This window comes from Lygodium microphyllum, chromosome 25 (genome assembly GCF_053477565.2).
Source record: "Lygodium microphyllum isolate KBCC chromosome 25, Lygodium_microphyllum_v1.1.10, whole genome shotgun sequence".
Classification (NCBI taxonomy): domain Eukaryota; kingdom Viridiplantae; phylum Streptophyta; class Polypodiopsida; order Schizaeales; family Lygodiaceae; genus Lygodium; species Lygodium microphyllum.
In genome coordinates this window covers 87230733-87239913 of record NC_141159.1, presented here as the reverse complement: position 1 = coordinate 87239913, position 9181 = coordinate 87230733, and the positions used below count along the sequence as shown (strand labels likewise).

General features: G+C 36.0%; 1 long non-coding RNA gene across 1 annotated transcript; it reads left to right on the top strand.

The window, feature by feature from the left end:
* The first annotated feature begins 4331 nt into the window (after window positions 1-4331).
* On the top strand, window positions 4332-5176 carry LOC148014464 (uncharacterized). The gene is made up of 4 exons (XR_015688604.1): window positions 4332-4426; window positions 4544-4629; window positions 4716-4811; window positions 4916-5176. It is a non-coding gene; the product is annotated as an uncharacterized LOC148014464 (long non-coding RNA).
* The last annotated feature ends 4005 nt before the right edge of the window (window positions 5177-9181 follow it).

Here is a 9181-nt window from a genome sequence, read left to right as displayed (position 1 = left end):
AAATAAGCACTTGAAACTAGTTTGATACACGAATGCAGATTGGGCAGGATGCTCATATGACCGTAGATCTATGAGTGGCTATGCTTTCGAGTTTGGAAGCGGAATGATCAGCTGGAGTAGCAAGAAGCAGCCTACGGTTGCTTTATTGAGTACTGAGGCAGAGTATAGGGGTGCTGCATTGGCAGCATGTGAGATTTCATGGCTGTTTAAGCTTATGGCTGATTTGGACATACAGGTAGATGCTCCAGTGACTCTGATATGTGACAATCTTAGTAGTGCACTCCTAGCCATGAATCCAGTATACCGTGCTAGGACAAAACACATTGAGGTACACTATCAATTCATTAGAGAGATGGTTCTTGCAGGGAGAGTTGATCTCATGCATATAAAGACTGATGAACAAGTTGTGGATATCTTTCCCAAGTTTCTAGGTAAAGATAAGTTTAGTGTTTTCAAACAGCTGCTTGGTGTGCAGTTGATGTCTTGAGCTTGAGGGGGAGTGTTGAGACTTCAAGCTCGTATGCTATGTGACCGCCGATAGAGTCTTACATGTGTCCAACTGTATCAGCAACAAGTGCGGGACATTAAATAAGTCGGTGACTTTAGACTTATTTAGTACTTGGTGGGAATGATCATTTGATATATATGGGTAATTGAACATAAAGAAGAGTGTGTGAGCATACGGCTCCTCACAGTTGTCCCAATTCTCTGTCTTTCTCACTTTTAACACTAGCAGCATTAGAAGCTTCCATTACATCGCTATAATGGACAAATCCCTCAATCTTCCACATGTCTATTATAAAACACCTTAAAATCCTTCAATTTATCTTCAATATCCTTCAAAAGCTATTGCAAATCAAAGGGAACATTGAGCATATCTCTGATGAAAATAAATCTAGATGAATTTCTAGTTACATGAAGAAAATCAAACAACTTTTCATCACAAGTGACCTCCAGATCCTCCTCCTCCATTCTCTCTAATGAAAACTTCCTCTTAGTCATCCTGATTACTCACAAAAGAAAATCCAAAAAACAAAAGTAAGGGTCATAATATACAAATCCACATTTGCTCATATGCAGTAGACTAAAGAAAGATTGCTAAGAAAATTAAGGAAACACAAGATGAAAGAAATGAATTAAAACTTTATGCAACAGAGAAAGCATGAAATTCCAAGTCTCATCGATCAAACTTTGTTTAACATTTTCGACTCATGAAACATGAAAACAATGATTTAGACCGCCTCACAATTCACAAAATCGTGTTTCACATGTCACTTATAAAAAAAACTTAATGAATTCACGTTTTATACATCCAAAAAATTTGAACAAAACAATGCCTCAAGAACATCAAAACCCCATCGTTTTACATGTTTACCGGACCAAGATGAAAGAAATGAATTAAAACTTTATGTAGTAGAGAAAGCATGAAATTCCAAGTCTCATTGATCAAACTTTGTTTAACATTTTTGACTCATGAAACACAAAAACAATGATTCATGCCACCTCAAAGTTCACAAAATCGCATTTCAGACGTCACTTATAAAAAAAACTTGACGAATTCGCTTTTTATACATCCGAAAAATCTGAACAAAACAATGCCTTAAGAACATCAAAACCCCATCGTTTTACATGTTTACCAGACCAATATTTCTAGAAAAACAAAGTAAAACCAATACAAAATTTCTAAGTCCATGATGTATCTTTCTCCTTTTAAATCAACTAACATCTTCAATGCTTCAAAATTCAAGATTGCAGAGAAAAATATTAAGAAAAGTGTGATATCTAATATTTGCAAGCCTTGCCTCCTGAGAATAAATGATTTTTTGTAAGCATATGCTTGGTTTGGCTTGTGATGCTTACAAGATAAAAATCTAGTCAAAGACAAGACAAGATACGTAAAAGAAATAGTAACCAAGACCCGAACCTAAGTGTTCATATATATATACCAACGGACACCGCACGTTTGATCAAAAAGTACGCTGCACTAATTCGAAGGACATGCGCTTAAAATGAAAAAGAAAAAGGAAAAAACTTGAAAATTGAAACTATAAAAGCACTATCATGTTAAAAAAGTAAGTGACACATGGTACAACTTCCCAAGTAAAATAGTCTTTGATCGCACATGTGAAATTAACTATGCATTACAGCGGCCACACGTGTAAACCAACATCATTATAAACCCAATTTTTGAACCGAAAAAGAGTTTTTTCAAAGAAAAAACCCTCTCTATACTCAACCACATGAACACAACGCTAATTTGATTGCAGTACAAAATTATTCTTCCGCGCAAGGGTATCAAAGAAGGTTTCATCGACAACATATGCACTCAACACTCAAGAATGTAAGTTTTTTTCTAAAATATGAGTAAGTTTTGAATCACTTGAACGCTCCTACTAAATCATCCCCAAAAATGCCAAATTTATGAAACATGATGGGTGCTAGGTTTCTCTTGTCCATATGAGGCCTCCTCGCATTTCATACGACTAAGGCCTACAAGTTTCTATTGTAATGTGGGTGCTAGGTTTCTTTTATCCATTAAAGCCATACTTGTGTTTCATGCATTTAACTTGATGCTTTTTTAGAACTTGGAATCTCTTTTAAGTTTCATAAATTATAGAACTTTAAGCTTCAAGTAAATAACTAAGTTGAAATGAAAGAATCTCTTTTAATATTTCAAATGCATGTGTGTCTGTTGGAAAATCATATACTACAAAGTCAAAATTTAAAAAAATTATCAATCAAGAAGGATAAAGATGTTTAGGGTAAATAAATTTTCCCAAAAAGTAGTCTAAAGGATGAGTTGATTCTCCTAGAAGGTTAAAGGTGAAGATACCTCATAGAATACATGAGTTGAACATGACTAGGATTGCCATGTTTTTCATGTGACATATGAAATGCGAACGGTGTTATGTTCTTTTTTTTTAGTAAGGCCATATCGCATTTCATCCGACTTGAGCTTGCATTGTTCCCCTTGTGCCATATGAAACGCGATATGATGTTGAGTTCCCTCTGTCCTTCAAGGCCTACTCACATTTCATACATCTTTGTACTGTTTTATTGAGATTGTATTTAGACTTTGTGATTACTGTTTGCCTATTGCTTCGTGATTGTAGATATATTGATATGAGAGATTAGGAGATCTTTCCTAATTTGTTAGTATTATTTGTTTTTTTGGATGTTTCAGATGGTAGAACTAAGCCCATTGCAAGGAAGCAGAAAGTTGATCCTAGAGGTCTTGCTTCAAATATACATCAGTCCTCTAAGCCTTCCAAACTTTCAAGGAAATCAAAACTAAGAATAAGGTTCTCACAACATGTGAGATGCCTTAAGGAGATTAGAAGTGCAATGAAGGCTCTGAATAATGCAATTCCAAAGCTATCTTTTTAGAGGCTTGTCAGAGAAATCTGTGACAAGCATAGTGTATAGAGTTTTAGATGGACTAGGGCAGGTCTCAAACTGTATTCAAGAGGCTACAGAGGATATTTTGATTGAGTTTTTCCAAGATTCTTATATCTGTGTGGCTCATGCACATAGGATTACGCTTATGGATAAATACATAATTATTCTTAGGAGATTGAGATACATGTTTTCAAAGGTCCTTAAGCCAGTCCCTCTTTCTGATGTCAAGGCTTTCAATATTTTGAATGTGCCTCCATATAGAAAGAAGAAAAATGATACTGGTTTGAAGGTTGAAGATGTTACGCATGAAAATGACACAAGACAGCATGAGAAAGAGGAAAAGGCCATAGGAGAGTAGGGAGATAAATGGAGGGAGTTTAAAAGAAAGAAGACAGAAGAAAAGGAATCAGAAAAACTCCCATCTTTTGAAGAGGAGTTATCTACCCTTCTTGAAAGGGCTGACCCTAAGGGCTTCAATGTTTCTTGCTTTTTACTTGCTGATATTAACAAGAGATCTAATATGATATTTTTGGACTTTGATTGTGTTCCGATTCTCCAAAATAAAATGAGAGAAGTAAATGACTTGATTCTTCTTGTTGGGATGAGGTATAGTTTACCAAAGTTTGTTTAAACTCACCATATTTTTCTAGCAATAAACTTTCATGTTGATGCTTACTATCTCCATTCCTTTGCTAGGTGTGTAATGCATGAGTTGCCCTTTGATATACAACAAAAGATTGAGGTTCTTGATCTATCCATCTCACACTAAATGAGGAGTGAGCTTGATGCAAGTGCTTTTTACCATTGGTTCAATTCAATTGACTTTGAATCTTTCGAGCTTCTTCTAATTCCATACAATGAAAAGTAAATAATTTGATATTTTTTTAGATTTTATGAGATTTTTTTTGCTAAATTATTGAAAGATTTTTGTTTTCAGTTCTCATTGGAGATTAATTGGAATAGACTGTGTGGAGAGGCAATGTTTCTGCATCAATTCTATAAAAGGAAGCCATGGAAATGCCAAGTTGTAAGTTATGTAATCTAGGGTCTTCTTGATATTTTAATCTTTTTGTTGTAGGTAATCTAAATATTTTGATCTTTCTTTTGTAATAACTCTAAATTTTATTGCCTTTTTGGTACAAAGTTTGCAAAAGATTGATTGAAGTGCTAGAGAAAAGGCCTCCCATGCCTTCTGACTTACTTGCAACAATGCAATATAGACAAGTTGCGGTAAGTTCTTGATTAATATGGTTGGAACATACTAAGAAAATTTATTCTAAAAACTACCATAAACAAGTTACTCTTGTTGATTGCAGTGTCCTCATCAGGATGATAGTTACTCTTGTGGTTGGAGAGTAATTGTAAATGCCAAAAGATTGGTTTAGTTTATTTATCTCAATGATGATACAAAGGTAATGTGAAATATACTAAATTTTAAGATAGAGTTTTATTGCAAAATAGTCCATTGTAAAAAATAACAATGAACTAAAAAGATTTTCTTACAAATGTATGGCAGTTTACAAGGGATTGTTATACAAGTGAGCACGTTTGGTATATAAGAGCAAAGCTCTTGAAGTACATAATGACCAATTGTATACAACCAATGCGGGCTTGGACATTGAAGGAGAGGAGGTGCATGTAGCTACAACTGGTGAAGCTATGCCTTCAACAACCAAAGCATCAAAGATAGGCAAAAAGACTCCTAGAAAGGATGTTCCTTCTCAAAAAAAGTAGCTTTGCCTCAGATTGTAAGCCCCTTGTGTATAAGTTATGGAGATGGCTGACAAAAATTTGTGCATGTATTCTATATTGATAGTAAAGAGATCTTTTCTTTAATAACCTTGCATTGTATATTTTTCTCTCTCCTCGTTGATAAATGTTATAAATGTTTATTAACCATGAATATAAATGTTGGTTTAAAAAAGTTATAAATGTTTATTAACCATGAATTGAAATCAGATATACACCTAAATGAATATAATATGAAATAAAAACTTAATCATTTGTTATTAAGCTGGAACACAAATGAGTATGGTAGTTCAATATCTTCATTCTGTAAATCCATCCTCACTTGATGTAGCGTACATGATTATCTAACCTTTACAATTGCAATAATGTCCTCATTGTATCAAACATCAAGATCCACTATAGGATCTTTGCTAAAATTATCAAGATTTTGGTCTAAAGCAACCAGACTACCGCCAACATAACGCCATCTACTGTAATAAAAGATAAGGATGAAATTTTAAGGAGCAATCATATATTTACAAGCTATAGAGTCTTGATCTATCTTACATATAATTTTTCCTTATGTCCTAGTGTCCCATCCCTCATCAACAAATTGTATAGCATGATCATGTGTTAGTCTCTTCATTGAAAGCATAGCCTTTGATTTTCTTATCTCAGTATTAGAAAAGAAGTCAACAAATATATTAATTGGCATGAACAAAGTAACTTTGCACAACCTACTTGAGATACTAGGTTTTAATGCTCTCTGTATCTCAGAAAATATTTTACATCTATAGCCCTCACTAGTAGCTGGACTTGGCAAAGGCCACTCAAAGCTTGAAAAATCTGGCAAAGAAAGGAGGGATATTGATCCCCATTGGCTATGTTGCATGGGGACAATATAAGAATGGTCATAGAAGAATATTCCAGTCTCTGCAAGCTCTATCTTCTTTCTACCTTTGTACATCTCTTCTTCAATCAAGCCTTGCATCACATCAATCACATCAACAATAGACTTGATCGGTTGCCATTCCTCGAGATTAGAGGGATAGACATCTACAAGACAAATGAGTAAATTTTATAATGAAAAACCTTAAATCAAGTTCAAGAAAATAAAGACTTTAAGAATTAAATCCTTACAATTTGGTTTATGCATTGGGAGATTTGAACTTCCAGGTTCCAAATATAGCTCTCTATGCATAAACACATGTTGCACCAGAATCTCTTTTATGCTATTCTTATTTACTCGAAGCTTGAAATCTCGGATTCTACCCTTCCAAGCAAAGATGAACGAGCTCTCATATCTTCACCTTTTCCCACATTTTGCATGTTGTATGGTGATCCAACTGCCTTTGCCAATGATTGTAGGAATCCATCTTCCATCTTTTTGGAATGAGTTAAATACTCATATGGATGTGATTTGGGAGCTTGGACGCCTTATTGAAGGTCGAATTTCTGTATCCATAGCACAGAGAGAGAGAGAGAGAGAGAGAGAGAGAGAGAGAGAGAGAGAGAGAGAGAGAGAGAGAGAGAGAGAGAGAGAGAATACTAGGCTATCACGAGAGGGACAAAAGAAAGGAGGGAAAAAAATATGTGCCAAGATTTTTACTAATTTGAATTTAGAGTAAACATGTCATTATCATGAATTCAGACATATCATTAAATAAAAGAGGCGGGGACTATATATCATTAATGCAAAGAATGTCATAATCACGAATATAAGAGGCTAAAAATAGATATTGATAATACAAATTCATATTATTATTATATATGTATCTTTTTGTAAAATAATTTTTTGCCTTTTTTAAAATAGAAGTTTAGTTATGGAGGCTCCTATTGGTCTAGAGCACTCTCTTTCTATCTCCTAAAAGGCATTTTTGAGACATCAAAACTCCCCTAATGCTTGTTAAGAGGTGCAAGGCCTCTGGCAAGGCATAATTATATTCTCTGATTAGTTCTTTATCATATTTAGTTTTCCTATGTTCAGTTAGCCATCTACATGCTTGTGGGTTCGAGTCATGACAATTCTAGTTATCCATCAGGTTGTGCTAGGTGTTAGGACTTGAACTTCACCGTATATTTAGTACCATTTTACACCTTAGTATTACTATACATGTAGTCTTTTGGATTAGCATATGTAAAATAGTCCATATATTTCATATGATGTTTTGCCTGAAAGTCAGGGTGCACGTTAAAAATGTTAGGTAGTTGTATTCGAGCAATTGATTTTTGATCAAAAATGGAATACGACTGAGTGCAGCGCCCAGAACTGGCGACCGATGTTTGATCACATTATCTTTTTCTTGTCTCTTAGTGTTAATGTTATTCTCTTTCAACTTTTTCAATCAATGATGGCTATGGAGATAGGAAACAACACAGTATTTGATGACTAACAACCCTACGCTGCTTTGAGTACAATGTGTGCTTTGTGTTTGAATGTATTTCTTGAACATTATGAAGTGCTAATGGCCGTAAATCCATTCAGGAAGTTCTCTGTTGTATTGTGATGTTCTCTCAGGTAGAACAGTGTTTGAATTGTTATGATATTCTAAGAGGGCAGGATAGTGAGTAGCTCGCTTAGTGTGAGATCGCCCTCCAGAATTCTCTCTCAATCGTCTTTGCCTCCCATCCTGTGAACCTCATTGAGCTCTCTCTCATGACACAGTCTTGGAGCCCTTTCCTCCTAGCTATAACTTGCCATGTGTTACAATGCCATCCTTGCTAGTCTCCTCTCTTTCTCAAGGTCGACTATGACATCTACCATTGATCTTCCATGGTGCGCTATCCACGTTTGCTTGTCGTATTGTGTGATAAGTCATCGGATATCATCAGGGTGCTGAGCCATGCTAAGGTCAAGGTCAATTTCTAGACTATTCTCATTCGAGCTGGTGCTTGCCATAGTAGTTGCCTCTTGACCCACTAGTGTGTCTATGAAGTCAATTAAGTTGGCTAGAGACGTATCTCTAATCTTAGTGGGCCTTTCCTTTTCTTGGCAATATGATGGTTTAGTCCCCTCTATGTCTTTATTCGTTGTTTTCTGGGTCCCTTGTCCAATTCTTTGGGGTTGTACTCCTATCGACGGGTTTGTTTTTAGGTTAACTCCCCTTAGTATGTTCCTTGTTGATCCAATAGTCTATGATAGTGCAACACTTATATACCATCAGTGCATCTTGATGTGCACTGTGCAAAATCAAGCTTCCTAGTTTTCACACATGATTAAATCTACATCATCGAGTGTGACCTTTGATGGAGTCAACTACTTCAATCAGTTCCTAATCTTAATGCTTTTGGAAGGGGTTTTGATTACTCCCGAGCAATTGAAACTAGGTTCTCTATGGGTCAGCAGGTGGTCAATCGTTAGCTTGGGTCTCTACTCAATTAGTGGCCAAAGGTCCCGAGTCTTTGTCCCCCACAAGCTACTAGTTGAGGTTCCTTCTTTCTCTGGGTGCAGGCAATCCTACAATTTCATTCACAAGTTTAGACCACTAGTCAGTTGGAAGCAGGCCCTAGCAAGCCTCTGAAGGGTTGAAAAAACCCAGTCAAAAAAGGTTCTAAAAATTTGGTTTGAGTCCCAAACTCGGATGTCCGAGTAGTCAAGCTCAGATTCAGAAGAGGGTGCCCATCTGAGTGTCCGAGGTTAGTTATTCGAGGCCCAATGGTTTTTATCCAAGTCAGACATCCAAGAGGGTCACTCCAATGGCTTGGACATCCAAGTCATTGTCATGAATTGGCCATTTGAGGCATGTGGTCATTGTCCAAGTGGCACTTGAAAACCCACCAAATGGCAAAAACGTTCTATTCAATGATTTAATGCTATTATTCAATTCATCGAGGTGTCTAGATCAATATAACACAATCAAGAACCAAGATTCAGAACATACTTGGAAGAGCTAGAAGTGTCGAGGAGAAGGATCATTGGTGTAGTAGCCTCCTATGGACCTGTCACTCACTATCTCACTCTCACTAGCTCTCTCTAGGTCTCACTAAATGCAAATGAGCTCTCCCCACCCCCCTGTTTCACTTTTTGTGTTTTCTCTTTCTCCCCTTACCTTCT